This window comes from Triticum dicoccoides, chromosome 7B, assembly GCF_002162155.2.
Source record: "Triticum dicoccoides isolate Atlit2015 ecotype Zavitan chromosome 7B, WEW_v2.0, whole genome shotgun sequence".
NCBI lineage: Eukaryota > Viridiplantae > Streptophyta > Magnoliopsida > Poales > Poaceae > Triticum > Triticum dicoccoides.
This window is the reverse complement of record NC_041393.1, coordinates 69,291,964-69,305,584: the sequence shown is the minus strand read 5'-3', so window position 1 is coordinate 69,305,584 and position 13,621 is coordinate 69,291,964.

Genomic DNA, 13,621 nt, shown 5'->3' with positions numbered 1-13,621 from the left:
CGTCTTTATTTTTCCTCTGTCTTCTTTCTAGATGAATCCGACTTCTGATCTTTTTGGTTTTTTCTTGAGTCAGAACCCCCTCATCCAGCCCTCAGCTGGCACCACGGGCCCGACCCGTCAGTTCGTCTTCGATCGGGCGGAGAGCGATGTCGACGACCCTGACTTGGAGGCGGCGGCGATGGAGGCCGACGCCGAAGGAGGCGGAGGAGGAGGAGGAGGCTTCAGGCCATCGGCCACTTTTGCCAACTGGCCTGATGACGACGCCGAGGGGGAAGTCGTCCCGCGCCACCAAGCAAGGGTTGGCCATCCGGGCGCGGGCTCCTCCGCCGGCTTGGATGGTCAAGGCGGCGCGAACAGGCGCCGGGCCGGGCTGAGCTTGCTTGGCGGCCGGTCGAAGAAGTTCAAGGGGGCGGCCACCGCGACCAAGCGAGAAGAGGCGCTCGCGAAGGCCAACCGCTTTCGCAAGGAAGTGAAGAAGTCGCCACTGGTCTCCGCGTAAGTGCCTCCGCCTTTGTCTTGTCCTTTACTAGTGAATTTGTCCAAATCTTTTACACGCCCTCATTGCTTCAGGGCTCCCCTCAACTTTGAGAGGGTCGCCGCCGCCTCCGTCATGGGGTCGGCAGAGACGTCCGCCACTACTCGGCGGATTGATCCCGCCACCGACCTCCGGGAGGCGACGGAGCGGAACGCGCGGGGGAAGCGCGATGAGGACGAAGCCGCCCGCCTAGAGAAGGCGGAGGCCGAGAAGGTGGCATCTTCCGCCCAGAGGAAGCTGGACGAGGCCGAAGCCGCCATGGCGGCAAGGTGGCGAGCTGAGGAGGCCGCGCTCCTCCAGTCGGCATTGCTCGTCATCCCTCCGAACTCCGCGCAGTCGCCCCTGGAGTTCACGGGGCAGACTGGGGAAGCCGGCGGCGAGAACCCCGTCTTGGAGAGGGAGAGCGGCGAGGCCTCCATGTCGGACACAATCGTGCCGCCACTGCCGCCTCCGCCGCCGTCTGGGGGTGCCCAAGATAAGCAGCCGGCGGGCCTGCCGGTGCCGCCGACTGTGGACGAGTCTGAGGCGAGGCTGCTTCTCCAAGTCGCCTCGCCAGCGCGCCGCCGCCTTGAGAAGGCGACTTCGGCGCCACGCCCCCTGGATACCGGCGCCGCCAGCTCGGCCATCCCAGACGCCAAGGCGACGATTGCCGCGCCCGTTGGGTGGGTGGGAGGAGGCGGCACGGGCGTGCCGAGCCAGGCACTTCTGGATGTTCAGGCGAAACTGCGAGCCGAGGCGACGCCATACAGGCCTGCACCAAGGCGCATCTGGCATCGCGAGTAGCCGTCCGGGTATGCTTTCATTTTTGACTTTGTTTTTTCTTGTTCCTCTTTGTGGGGGCGCGCTAGCGCACCCACTGGGTGTAGTCCCCAAGTTTCGGGCCGGCTGCTGAGCAAGCGGCCCGAAACTCCTTCTGGCGAGTTTCCTTGTCTAAAATTCTTATTTTAGGAGTATCACGACCTCCGCGCCACTTTCTTCAACCGCAACATTGCGGAGCTGGGTAGGCGGACTGCCGACTTGTCGGCGAGCCAAGGTGAGTCCTCCTTCTTGTTCGTGGGGGCGCGCTGGCGCACCTGCGGGCTGTAGTCCCCGAGATTCGGGCCGACTGCTGAGCAGTCGGGCCGGATCTTTCTGGCGACCTTCTTTGCTGATGACTTAACGTCTTTCTTTTTTATTCTTTAGAGGCCAATGCCACTCTTCAGCAACAGCTGGGCGAGGCCAACACCGCCTTGCGTGCCAAGGGGGAGGAGTGCAGCAAACTCGCTGCAGAGCGCGACCTGCTGGCCGCGCAGCTGGCGGAGCAGAAGGAGCTGCTCAAGAAGGCGCAGGACGAGGCAGAGAAGAGAGAGACTGCTCTCCTGGCCGAGTTCGAAAGCGAGCGCTCCTCCTGGACCGACAAGGAGGCACAGCTGACCTCCGGCTTCCATGAGATCGAGGACTTCTGCTTGAAGATTTGGCCAAGGGCCTATGCTATGTAAATATTTATCCGAGTTCTCTCCTTCCTTGTTCATTGCTCTGTTGGCTTTTTCCTTTGCCGCCTTCCCTTTGTCGCCGCCTTCCCAGTCGGACGGCCGCTCTGCGGACCGCCTCTGGATCAAATGCTTGGCTATTTTGGGAAGGCAAGTACTTGGCCATTTTTTAGAGTCTTTTAACAAGTCGGATAGAAAGCGGCAAGCCGACTGCTCAAGAGTCGGCTTTGCTTAGAGAGGCTGGAAGCCGGCTTAGGCTATGCTTATGCTTTGAGTCCTTAGACATTTTTCATGTGGGCGCCCATTCTTCCTTACTCCTGCCCACCAAACAGTCGCTCTGCGATCTACGGCTTCTGGCAGCAGACGGCTTAGGCACCACACACTACTTGTCCGACTGCAGGAAGCATTTCATAGCGCAAGGCGGCGAGTCCCCGGGCCGACTAGTCGAGCCCGGTGCCAAGCGGCATAACAAAGAGTAATATACTCGAAGGCATAATTCTTATCGTACAGATAACAAAAGAGGGCAGTCCCCGAGCTCGTCTCGGGGGGGCCGAAGTCTTGGTACTTTAATACAAAGGGTAGTGCGATACATACTGCATCAACTGTAAAATCTTTGGAGAAGGTTTGCATTCCACAGGCGTTCTGTCTCTTTGCCGGAGTCGTCCCTCTTGCGTGCTCGGGGCTTCTGCGCGTCAATCAGGTAGTAGGAGTCGTTTCCCAGCACCTTGCTGATAATGAAGGGGCCTTCCCAAGGCGCCGACAGCTTGTGCTGGCCGGCTGTTCGCTGGATCAGCCGGAGCACAAGGTCGCCCTCTTGGAAAGATCTCGGCCCGACCTTCCTGTTGTAGTATCGGCGCAGGCTCTGCTGGTAGATGCTAGACCGGCTGAGTGCCAACAGCCGACCCTCTTCCAGCAGATCGACACCGTCTTGACGTGCTTCTTCTGCTTCTTCCTCGGTGTACATGGTGACTCACGGAGAGTCGAACTCTATGTCCGTCAAGATGACGACTTCAGCACCGTAGACAAGGAAGAAGGGTGTGAAGCCGGTTGACTTGTTTGGAGTCGTGCGCAGACTCTAGAGGACGGCTGGCAACTCGTCAAGCCAACAGCCGGCCGAACGCTCCAGTGGTTCGACAAGTCGAGGCTTGATGCCAGACAGGATGAGGCCGTTTGCTCTCTCTACCTGGCCGTTTCACTGCGGATGGGCAACGGACGCTAAGTCCAGTCGGATGCCCTGAGTCGCGTAGAAACAGGCCAAGGCACATTTGGCAAAGTTTGTGCTATTGTCGGTGATGATGTTGTGTGGTATACCGTACCGAGTCGTGATGTCGGCGGTGAAAGTCACCGCAGTCGGACCGTTCAACTTCTTGATGGGCTTTACTTCTATCCACCTGGTAAACTTGTCCACCGCGACAAGTAAGTGAGTTAGGACGCCTCGGGCTGTTTTGAATGGTCCCACCATATCCAGGCCCCAAAGCGCAAAGGGCCAAGCGATGGGGATAGTATTGAGTGCCGAAGCCGGCTGATGTGGCTTGGAGCGGAACTTCTCGCACCCTTTGCACTTTTGTACCAGTTCTTTGGCCTCTTCTAGGGCAGTCGGCCAGAAGAAACCGTGTCGAAAGGCTTTGGCGACGAGTGCTCTTGAAGCCGCATGGTGGCCGCACTCGCCCTGATGGATGTCTTTGAGAATCGCTTGGCCTTGCTCTGGCTCGACGCAATGCTGGTAGACACCAGTGACGCTGCGCCTGACCAACTCTCTGTTGACTATGGTGTAGGCTGCCGCTCGGCGTTGCACTTGCCGAGCCGAGATTTCATTAGTTGGCAACTCTTTGCTCACTAGGAACTTGAGGATGGGCTGGGCCCATGAGGGTGCTGCTCTCTCTTCAACTGCCAGTACTGCGACTTGGACGAGGGCGGCTGGGCTGGGAGGCGGCGGGTTGGAGTCCACAGCCGCTTGCTGGATTGATGAAGTCCCTGGGCCGACTGGAGCAGTCCCCGGGCCGAGTTCTGGAGTCATCGGATTAGTCGCCGCAGTCCCCGGGCCGGGTTCTGAAGTCCCCAGGCCGGCTTCGACTGGAGCGCTCTTGGGGTCGGATCCGACTTCTTCGGGTGGAGCCAGCACAAAGATGGAGTCTGATTCTGGTGAAGGCTTGACATACGGCTTGAGGAGGCGCCGAAGGGCGACGCCTGATGGTATTGCTTGGCGGGTGGAGCCGATTCGTGCCAAGGCGTCTGCTTGGTCGTTGTCATTCCTTGGTACGTGGAGGAACTCGCACCCCTCAAAGTATCCGCTGAGTTGCTGCACAAGGAAACGGTAGCTCGCCATGTTTGCATCCTTGGCGTCCCAATCTCCAGATGACTGCTGGATCACTAAGTCGGAGTCGCCATAACACAGGATCCGGCGAATGCCAAGTTCTTTGGCAAGCTGGAGCCCGTGAATGAGCGCCTCGTACTCAGCGACATTGTTGGAGGCGGCGAAGTGGATCTGCAGTGTATACCTCAGCTTGCCGCCCTTGGGGGAAGTGAGGACGATGCCGGCTCCCAAGCCGTTGCACATCTTGGAACCGTCGAAGTGCATCCGCCAGTGGGTGGAGTCGGGCACTGGTGGCAGGTACTGGGTCTCGGCCCAGTCGACGAGGAAGTCGGCCAGTGCTTGCGACTTGATGGCGGTGCGGTGTTAGTAGTAGATGGTGTAGGGAGCCAGATCGATGGCCCATTTGTCCACTCGGCCAGAAGCATCTCAGCTTCTGATGATCTCGGCAAGTGGGGCTGTGCATACCACAGTGATTGGATGCTCCTGGAAGTAAGGCTTCAATTTCTTGGCGGCAAAGTGCACGCTGTAGCACATCTTCTGGTAGTGGGGGTAGTTCTACTTGGAGGCCGACAGTACTTCGCTCAGGTAATATACCGGTCTCTGGACTGGTAGCGCCTTGCCTTCCTCCTTGCGCTCAACTACAATAACTGTGTTGACTACCCGACTGGTGGCGGCAATGTATAGGAGCATGGGCTCTTTAGGAGTCGGAGCCGCCAGCACAGGGGGAGTAGTCAGCATTTTTTTCAACTGGAGAAAAGCTTCGTCCGCCTTGGGGTTCCACTCAAAAAAGGTCGTCTTCTTCATGAGATGGTATAAAGGGAGAGCCTTCTCACCCAGCCGACTCATGAAACGGCTAATGGAGGCCAAGAAGCCGGTGAACTTTTGCACGTCTAGCAGTCAGCAGGGTACCTCCATCCTCTCGATGGCCTTGATCTTTAAAGGATTGCACTCTATGCCGCGTTCAGAGACCAGAAAGCCAAGGAGTTGGCCGGCTGGTACTCCAAAGACGCACTTCTCAGGGTTGAGCTTGATCTGGAACCGGCGCAGGTTCTCAAAGGTTTCCTTGAGGTCTTCCAGCAATGTTCCGCGCTTTTCCATCTTCACCACCACATCGTCCACGGAGACATGGCAGTTTCTGCCGAGTTGCTTGAGGAGGCATTTCTGCATGCAACGCTGAAAGGTGGCGCCGGCATTCCTCAAGCCGAACGTCATGGTCAGGTAGCAGAATGCTCCAAACAGCGTGATGAAGGCGGTCTTCAGTCTGTCAGCCGGGTTCAGCTTGATCTGGTGATATCCAGAATATGCATCTAAGAAACTCAACAGCTCGCATCCGGCTGTGGAGTCTATCACCTAATCAATTCTCGACAGAGCAAATGGGTCCTTCGGGCAGGCTTTATTGAGGCTTTTGTAGTCGATACACATCTGCCACTGCTTGTTTTTCTTCAGCACCAGGACTGGGTTTGCTAGCCACTCTGGGAAAAACACTTCCATAATGAAGCCGGCTGCCAGTAGCCGGGATATCTCTTCTCCAACAACTCTTCTCTTCTCTTCTGACAGGCGGCGCAAGGGCTGCCTGACGGGCTTCACATCAGACCGGACATGTAACTTGTGCTCGGCGAATTCCGTCGGTACACCTAGGATGTCTTTAGGGGACCATGCGAAGATGTCTCGATTCTCACAGAGGAAATCGACAAGTTCGCCTTCCTATTTGCTGTAAAGGTTTGTACCCATGACAGCGTACCTCTCTGGGTGCTACGGGTCCAAGGGTATCTTCTTCGTTTCTCTGGCCGGCTTGAACGATCCTTCTGCTTCCGACTCCTTGGGGTCGAGCGACATCTTGGGCTGCTTGCCGTCAAACGCCACAACCCAATCAAGAAGCCGCTTCTCAGCTGCGATCACCAAGGACTCGGCTAGCCGACTGCTTTCGGCCGCGCAAGCGGACAACTTTCTGTAGTCGCCGGCTACGGTTAGAATCCCCTTGGAACTCAGCATCTTCATCTTGAGGTAGGTGTAGTGAGGGACCTCCATGAATTTGGCCAAAGCAGGTCGGCCAAGCAATGCATGGTATGGGCTTTCGAGGTCCACCACTTCAAACCAAACTGGCTCTCGGCGGAAATGATCTTTGTCCCCAAAGAGGACGTCTATCAGGATCTTGCCGATTGGCAAGCAGGAAAGGCCAGGAACAATGCCGTGGAACACAGTCCGGCTGGCCTGAAGCTATCTTTGCTTGATTCCTAACTTCTCCATGGTATCCTTGTACAGGATGTTGATACTGCTGCCCCTGTCTATCAGTACTAGCGAGAAACGAGCGGCCCGCCTATCTTTGGCGAGTGTGGCTCCTAAGACCAGGGCGTAGGAGCCTGGACTCGGCATCACCTCTGGGTGATCAGCTCTGCTCCAACTGATAGGATTCTCGGACCAGTGCATGAACTCTGGAGTGCTTGACGTGACTATGTTAACCTCCTGCTGCTACAGCCGCCTGCTGCGTCGATCGTCAGCCACACTGGTGAACACCACATAGGCTCCGTGCTCTTCTGGGTACTCATCTTGTATTGCGCCGACTGGCCTGACAACCGGCTGCTGGGGCGGCGGTGGAGGCAGCGACCCAGCAGGCGGAGGAGGTAGGAGGCCGTCTCCCTTGGCGATTCTGGTGAGCTAGTGGCATTTCCGGGTGGTGTGGTTCGACGGCTTCACGTCGCTGTGGAACTTGCAGGGGCCATCTAGGGTCTGCTCGTAGGAGAAGGCCGGAAACCAGTTGGACTTGCCGCCTTTCTGTCGCTTGGCCGGAGGCTGCTCCTCCGGCTGTTGCTCTTCGACTGTCGCAACTTGCCGGCTGCTGGAAGCCGGTTGTGGGGCTTTGCGCTTGTGGTCGTTCTGCTGTTGTCGCCGACTGGCGTCCCCAGCCGGAGTTCAGGGAGCCTGAGGGGCGACTTTGCCAGTCGCGCTAACTTGAATCTCCGCCTTCATGGAGGAGTCGGCCGTGGCATATTTCTCTGCTATGATCAGCAGCTCATCAAGGGTCTCTGGCTCGTCGCAGAGGAGCTTGTGCTTGAGGAGGGTGACTTCTCTGCACCCGGCAGTGAAGTACTCGATAGCCTACACCTCATGCACGCCCTCGCAGGAGTTCCGAAGCTCGGCCCAGCGCGTGAGGTAGTCGCGAGTCGACTCGTTGGGGCCTTGCACGCATAAGGAGAGTTGGCGAGGCTTGGGAGGTCGCTTGTACGTGCTCGTGAAGTTGTGGACGAAGGCTTCGGTGAAGTCGACCCAACTGTTGATGCTGCGGGGCTTCAAGCTGTTCAACCATGTCCGGGCCGTGCCCTGGAGCATGAGTGGAACGTACTTTACGACAACACGCTTGTTGCCATTCGCTATGTTGACGGCCGTGGAGTAGTCAACTAGCCAGTCTTCCGGCTTCACGGAGCCGGTGTACTTGGGCGTGTCTCGGGGGAGCGTGAACCCTTTGGGAAAGGGCTCGTCTTGGATGCAAGGTCCGAAACAGGGAGGACCCAACTCGTCTTCTTCTTCCAGCGCCAGGGATCAGTGGAGTCGGTCGATCCGGTGGCGGGCGTCATTTTCTCCGACTCCCTCTCGGCGGCCAAGGCGGTCGCCAAGAGTCGGATGCTCAAAGGGTGGCGGGGAGACTCGCCTTTCTTTGCGAGGAGGAGGAGGCAGATAGTCGTCCCGCCGTTGTACCGCTTTGGGGTGGCCGTCTTGCTCGCGCTCGATGGTGATGCGAGTCCGACTGTGGCTGACAGTCGGATCCTTGTCTTTCCTTCCGCGGACACCGCCAGTTGGTGTCCGAGACGTCGCGCTTTGGTCTCGGCGGGGAGGCAAGTCGTCGTTTTGTCGCTGCGGCGCCTCCGTGCGGCAGCCACGTCGAGGAGTTGCTGAACTCGCTCCGTCATCAAGCGGCGCTCTTCGCCTTCGAAGTTGTCGAGCTCGTCTGCCATCGCCTGGGCGGCACGGATGTTCTCCGCAGGCGTGGCGTACACAGGGCGATTGGCCCCGAACAGGTTGGCGATGGCCGCGCCATGCAGCCGGACCGAGCCAAGGCGGCTAGGCCCAGTCCGGGCCGGCGAGCCGCCCACAGCGCGATCCATCTCACGCTGGTAGGCTTCTGACAAGCGTCTCATGCTTGCCAGCTTCTTCGCACCTTTGACGAGCTGAAGGCGGCGCGCCTCCAGCGTCTCGGCGTCGGCGTCTCCTGGAATGGGCGCAGTCAGGTCTTGCAGAGCCGCGTCGAGTGGATCACGAGCTCCTTCGCCGGAATGCTCACCGTGATCGAGGACAAGAACCTCCGTGACGGTGCTTCCACCGCTCTCCGCGTAAGGGAGCGGCTCGTCGTAGACCACCACGTTGGTGGGGAACGCGTCGAGCGATGCGGTGTTGGAGTTGACCAGCATCGGGTCAGTGGAGCCTATGGACTCCAGGTCCACGGCGGGCTCGCGAGTGACGTGGAGTTGGTCGAGGAGGCCCGCGAGGAGGCTCTCGGGGCCGCTCGTGCCTGCGTCGGATGCAGCCTCGTCGAAGAGGCGAACCTCACCGACAAGTTCGGCGAGGCAGCTGGCTGCGCAGGCGATCTCAGCGCCGTGCAGCGCGTCGGTGCAGACTCCGTCTGGCATGCCGGGCTGGCTGCACTCGCCAGGGAGGGAAAGGGTTCCCGTCCAGAGCAGGTCTCCGGACGACGGTGCACCTCGCCCCACGGTGGGCGCCAAATGTCGGGGGTTGGGTGCGACATATGCCAAGGGATGGCTTATCATGGTGGGAGTGAGTAGAACGTCGCCGGTGCCTGGAAGCGAGATGAGGCGAAGACATGCACGCCAGTGGATCTTACCCAACTTCAGGGCTCTCCGAGGAGATCCCCTACTGCTGCTCTGCGGGGTCTCCGCATGATCACTATGGCAAAGTGAATACAAGGTTGCTCCTAGAACTGTTTTCTGGAGGTAGGAGAGGGCAAGGCTAGCTCCCTCCTTCCTATATGATCGGGTCTAATACTAAAGAAGCTATCCCCCTTGCATGGGTGCCCCAGGGGGCTTATATAGGCCTGCCCCAGGGATACAATGGTAATCCGGCTGGGCGCGGGTCCCAGCCGTCTGTCTCTCAGGTCGCCGTCTTCTCCGCCTACTGCTGGGGCCCGCCGACTAGTGGGCCTCGCTGACAGGCCTGGTACTGTTGCAGTGCTTCTGATGACACTGGCTTGGTCATAGGGTCATGGCAACAGTGCTGCCGTCTGGCGAACGATCACTGTCGCCACTCCCCGTCTTGTCTCGTTAATGGCGTGCGGGGCCCGTGGGAGGGGCCGGCCGACTCCAGGGGGCCGACTCCCACGGGTCTGCCTTCAGGGCGCTCTCGCCGTCTTCTGTTCTCCCGCTGACGAGCAGGCCCCGCCATCTCCGGGCCATACAGATAGGCCGTCGTGGGCACAGTGCACCGCCCACTGTGGCTGAGGTCAGGGCAGGCATGGCAACAGTGCCGCACCACGATGGAGATCTCCAGCGATACGGCGCACTGTAGCCATGCTGGCCCCTCGTAGGCAGGGTAGAGACGGCCACGCAGTGACCGTACCCCGCCCCGTCCATCATGGCGAAGGCAGGAGATGGTTGGAGTCGCGGGCCGACTCGCATAGTCGTCTTATCTTGAAGTCGCCAGCCAAGAGTCGGCTCATCTCGAAGTCGTCAGCCAAGAGTCGGCTTAACTCGATGTCGTACCTGGGACTCAGCCGTGAGGGACAGTTGCTACCGACTCCCATGAGGAGGCTCTTCATCGTGGGGCCTTGAGGGGCGCAGTCTGCCCCGATGTTTTGAAAGGTTCTGGGGCTCGGGTTAGCCTACCCGTGGCCCATTACTCCGACAGTCCTGTTCATCCAGCCCCAACTGGCTCAATCGATCGGGGTCATGTTCATCCAGAGGCAACACCACGGGGTCCTGTTCATCCACCCCCACCAGGAACTGTTCATCCAAACCCCCTGCAATACTCACTATTCATCCAGAGGCATCATCGATCGGCTTTAGTTAGCAGCAGTAGCGAAGGAATCGCTCGATCGCTCAGGTTCAGTAATGCGTAGCCTACAGTGCAATCGCTCGGGTTCAGTTAGGCGACGCCTCGCTCGGGTTCAGTTAGAGCCCAACGCCTCGCACCCACGCGCGTGCGGTATGAGAGAAACGCGCATCGCTCGGCCGCCGACCACCCACCGTAACCGGGAACTCCCCGATATTTCCCTCGCCCTCACTTCTACCACAGTTTTTTCTGTCATGGACGGCCCAAAGAATGTCATGCAGCTGCGTCGGCCCGCCCAGGATGAAAAGCCCATTTTCTGTCATGATTTTATGTCATAGAAGTAGGAGCCCACCACATCTATGATGATACCGGGTTTTGTCACAATTATTGTCATAGAAGTGTCATAAGTATGACATAATTTTTTCTTGTTCGGCCCAAAATGTCACGGATGTCTTTTTCTTGTAGTGAATAATGCTAAAGACTTTGATGAATATTGCACAAAACTTTGATGAAGGATGCATCAAAGACCTATTTGCTGTTTTTTAGATTATGTAGTTAGTTGCTTGTCTAATTTTGTGACCTATATGTGTTTTGTAGCCGTTGACCTGATCAGGAATGGGCAAGTGCAAGCCATCAAATGGGACCCTGGGACACTGACCAAATCAGATCATGCCTCACACCTAGGCCACCGCCACAACCACGTGTCGTTCTCTCCTTCTCTGGTGGCAAAATTTTGTGTTTTGACCCTTTTAGGGAAGAAAATCGAGATCTGACCCCAGTTTTGAATTTTTTTGAGAACTGACCCTTTTTCTTACAATAAGGGAGAACGGTGGTAACCCTGAACAGCCTACCATCAGACACCCTCGCGGTAAGGTGCTAATCCACGTCAGCAGCCCTAGACGGCTGCCGTCCCCATCCGTCACCCATACCGCCACAGTCCCTGGCGGTAGGTTGTATAACCGTACCGCCGTCAACCCTGGTGGTAGGGTGCGAGTAGTTATATGGCCGACACCCCCGCCCCAGCCCCAACTGCCCCATTCCCCTCTCCTCCTAGCTGCCAAGAATAGAGGAAGTTCCTGTCTCTCGCCCTCTCTACTCCTCCCCTCGGATCATCACCGTTTCTACACCGTTTTACGGATCGAGATGGCTTGAAGAAAGAAAAGTAAGCTCCTCCGATCCCTCCAATTACTTGTAGTCAAATAGCTTCCGATTCGATGCATTATTTGCTTCAAATCAGCCCTATTTTGACCTAAGATTGATTTTTTACCTAGGATTGTTTTAGGTTGCTTTTAGATGTTCTCTAATCACTAGTGGTGTTGAATATGAACCCTACTCACTAGTTCGAATGATAGTGTGAAGATGAACCCTAGTTCATAATATTTTATGTTTAAGAAAATTATGATATGATATGAGATGCATGTCGGAGGAATTTCTTTTCATATATGATGCATGTGGATGTTATATGATGCAAGTAGTGGATGTTGTTGGAGAAAAATGGTGAACCCTCAAGATGAAGCCTAGTTCATAATTTTTTTTTGTTAAACAAAATTATGTTATGATGCATTGTTGAATGTTGTTGCATGGAATTAAGATGTTGGTTGAATATGATTCATTCGCATTGATGAATGTTGGTTGAATACGTGATAAATTATGAAAATGATATGATTCATGTCGATTAATATGATTCATTTATACTTGGACTTGATATGTTTCATGTTTGTTAAAAATGATGAAAATGATATGATTCATGTCGGTTGAATATGATTCATTCATTTTTGAAGTAGATATGTTTCATGTTTGTTCAAAATGATACAAGTTGGTTGAAAATGACATCATTTCCAATTGTCATAGCCCCCGCCCCTTCGCCAGACATCAGCATGAAATACACTGTCACATCCCTAGCTTCAGGCATTGCTCTAGGTTAGCTTCATGTGTGCATCATGTCTATATTTTTGAAACTTGAATTGAGGAATATTGGAAGCCTCAAAACCCTAAATAAAAGAGGGGCAAAAACCCTGGAAATCTCATTCTTTGCTCCAAAATGTTCTTCTTAAATGTTTGATAATTTTTGGTAAGGGTTCTGGTCCCAACCAAAATATTGAACATTTTTAAGGATTTATTTTTGGGACTTTGAATTTAATTCATTAGCTATTTGAATTTGAATTATATTCATATAATTAGAATATAATTTCAAATATCCCTGAAATATTTTATGAGCTTTTGGAAAAGTCCATCTAGCAAAATAAAAATATTCAGAGGAGCTTTGGCATTGTTTGAATTATTTTTAAATTCAAAACAATGGCAAAAGAATTAAATAAAAAGAAAAACAGAACAGAATTAAATAAAAAGAACAGAAACTTACCTGGACTTACCTGGCCTTACCCGTGCAGCCCACCAGAGCCGGCCCAGCTCCTGTGCTGGTCCAGCACTGTGCGGCCCAGCCCACCGTGGTCGCCACCGTCTTCAACCTCCTGCCAGTAGGCAGGAGGGCGTGTGCCCGACGCGCGCGCGCACGCTCCGGCCACCTCCTGCTTACCTGCTCGCCGCTGGAGGCACCCGAGGGAGCCACGCACTCCCCCTCGCCCCCTGCACCTCCCCTCTCTTCCCCTGGACCCCATTCCCTCCTCTGTTTCCCTCTCGCGCACACCACCGAGCAGAGCTCGCCGCCATCGTCGCCGTACCCATGGCCACCGGCCACCCCTAGCCTCACCGACGCCCCAGGAAGCTCCGCGGGTCCTCCCTCTACCTCCTCAACGAGCCATGAGGCCCCGGACGTGCCGCATCGCCGCCATCGACGTCGTCTTCTACCTCGGACCCGCCGGCCATCTTCGTCAAATTCGTCGGCTCCGGTGCCTCCCCGAGCTCGCCGAGGCCACCACTGCACCCGCTGTGAGCTCCTGTGCTGTTTCCCCCTCTCCGTTCTCTCGTTTGCACACCGCAGCTGCCACTTTGCCGACGACCGGAGCTCGCTGCCGCCGGCCATGCTGCCGTCGCGGCCATGGCCTATTTCGGTCGCGTCCGAGCACGGCTTTGAGCTCGTGGGGCTCACAGGAAGCCCATGCGCAGCTCAGCTTGCCCAAAACCCCACCAGGGCCTCGCGCCCGTTACCACCCGAACTCCGGCGCCGCCGCGAGCTCCGTTCTGACGAGCCCCGGCGTTCCCGCAGCCTCCCACCTACCCCATCAGATGCGGGAGAGCCCGGGCTACGCCCCGGTGCCCCCAGCCGCCGCCTCCATCGCCTTTAGCGCAAGTCCGGCGCGTTGCCGCCGCCATTTTGGTCGCCGCCAGCGTAAGTCCGGCGATGAT